The sequence below is a fragment of the Euprymna scolopes genome, chromosome 20 (genome assembly GCF_053919585.1).
Source record: "Euprymna scolopes isolate OS-2025 chromosome 20, ASM5391958v1, whole genome shotgun sequence".
NCBI lineage: Eukaryota > Metazoa > Mollusca > Cephalopoda > Sepiida > Sepiolidae > Euprymna > Euprymna scolopes.
The window spans coordinates 24,588,108-24,590,607 of record NC_136501.1 but is presented as its reverse complement, the minus strand read 5'-3'; the positions used below and the strand labels follow the sequence as shown (position 1 = coordinate 24,590,607).

The window sequence follows — 2,500 nt, the reverse complement described above, 5'->3', positions numbered from 1 at the left end:
TTTTTTTTTTTTTTTAATGCAAATTCAGTTGTGGATCGGCCCTGGATAATTACCATAGATAAAGGATCACCGTGGTCGATTGCATAACTAAGGGTGGCGGCGGTGGCGGTGGGGGCGGTCGCGAGTCGAAGACGGACAACGAGGAGGAGGGAGAAGTTTTTTTTTTTTTTTTTTTTTGACCGGCGAGAGATTGAACTTGGGTAAAAAAAAAAAAAAGAGAGACGCTCCGATCGTACAGACTGGGACAACAACAGAGAACAGGTATCGAATCGTCGGCCTTTGACCGGGCACTAAGTAATGACTTCAGCAAAAGAAAAAAAAAAATAATAAAAAAAAATAAATAAATAAAAATAAACACAACAACAAACCACAAACACAGCACCGCGAAAATTCGATCACTTGCAGTCGGACTAATACACTAAACACAAGGTAGGAGAACATTTTATATTGATGACAACGCTTTACACATCATGAAGTAAATTTGTATATATATATATATATATATATATATATATATATATATATATATATATATATATATATATGCATAAATTGTTTCTCACTTTGTCGATCTCACAAGTAAGCCTTCTTTATTTGTCAATGGAAATGTATTTTTATAATACTAAAGGAAAATAAAGCAAACAATATTTTCCAGATGCTTGCATATCTAAGGAAATTTATTTACGCTTTAGAAGTGAAACTTGTTATATGTATATTTTCATAAAATGCAACTAATAAATGTATATATATATATATCTTTATATATATATATATATATATATATATAAGGTATATATAATGTATATAATATATATATATAATATAAGGTATCTCTAATTTATATATTATATATATACATATATTATATTATATATTATGTATATATATGTAAACACACATACATATACATAACGGCTATATAGGTATTAAGTTTACATCCACAAGTTGGGGGTTCGGCTATATGACACACTGTAACCATTGAATTCAATGATAGATTGGATCAAAGATATATATATATATATATATATATATATATATAAAACTGACTGTGTGTGTGTGTGTATGTGTGTGTGGTCACGAATAGGCTCCTATATGGTTGACTATTTTAAAAACCGATTGCATATAATGATAGAAGATGTATGGAGACACAGGAATGAGTATGTTTGATCTGGCATAACGATGATTCATTAAAATTGTGGGGTCTGCGCACGCGCCTGGTCCACAAAGTATGGAAATAAAAAAAAAAAAAAAAAAAACGTTTACAAGTGTTTTTGATATAGATGTACATAAGAATACTATGATAAGTATGCTTCAACTTAAATAGGGATGGTATAATAAAATTGTGGGGTCTGCGTTCGCGCCTGGCCTCCATAGAATGGAAATAGGTACAAACTTTAATAAAGACTTTTCATATCTATCTGCGTAAGTATACTTTGATAATTATGTTTCAGTTTGAAGAAATATGGTGTTTGTTCGCGCCTGACCTCCATAGAATCGAAATATGTCACAAAGTTTAACAAGTTTTTTAATATAGATCCACAGAATATTGTGATAAGTCTTTCAGTGTGGACAGGTATGGTATAATAAATTATTGGGCTTATCTATTTTATTTTTACTTTCATCATATTTTGCTTTGGTTTTGATACCCCCAAATTCGATGCTATCTCTTTACAACCCTCCCTTTTCATAACCTATCATACTTTTATAAATCAGTCCATTTTCTGTAGGTTGTTTTTGAACCTAGTCAACGACGGGTACTTTTACTAGTATATATATATATATATATATATATATATATATATATATATATATATATATATATATATATATATATATATATATAACACCGTGGTCGAGTGCATAACGGAGAGTGACAGCTGGTATAATTACATATATACCAGCTCTATTAATCCTTATTTTGTATAGATCGGATATACATGAAACTGAGCCTTTTACTTAGTAATAAACCTAAACATGTATCTATCTATCTATCTATCTATCTATCTATCTATCTATATATATATATATATATATATATATCTATATATCTATATATCTATATCTATATCTATCTATCTATCTATCTATCTATCTATCTATCTATCTATATATATATATATATGTGTGTGTGTGTGTGTGCGCGCGCACGCGCGTCTTTAGGAAAGTGTGTGCTAGATTATGAAATGACGTACCATAGGCATAGTCTACCGATTCGCGTTCAGTAGGGTTATTTCTCTACTTCTGATAATGATTTAGGAAATTGACAAACGCATATCATCCGTCATTAGCTATCAATTAAATTGTACGGTGAACTGAATTGACGAGTTTAGGATGAGCAAAACTTCAAACTCACACCGACATTTCTCTGCTTATCTCAGCATTTTTTTTCCAGTCGTTCTGGAAAGCAATACCGGTTCAAAGGAGCTGCAGTAGAGATACATGATAGATTCTTCGCGCCTGCACTTACGCATGTATTTAATATGTAATTCTTTAACTCGTA

General features: G+C 30.7%; 1 protein-coding gene across 1 annotated transcript in view; it reads left to right on the top strand.

Annotated features, from left to right (window-relative positions):
- The window catches only part of LOC145241367 (RYamide receptor-like), a 735,032-nt gene that overhangs the window by 667 nt on the left and 731,865 nt on the right, over positions 1-2,500 (top strand). The window contains exon 1 of the mRNA XM_080104240.1: positions 1-429. This exon is cut by the window's left edge and continues 667 nt beyond it. The gene's annotated coding sequence lies outside the window, so the exon portion shown is untranslated. The remainder of the gene's footprint in view (positions 430-2,500) is intronic.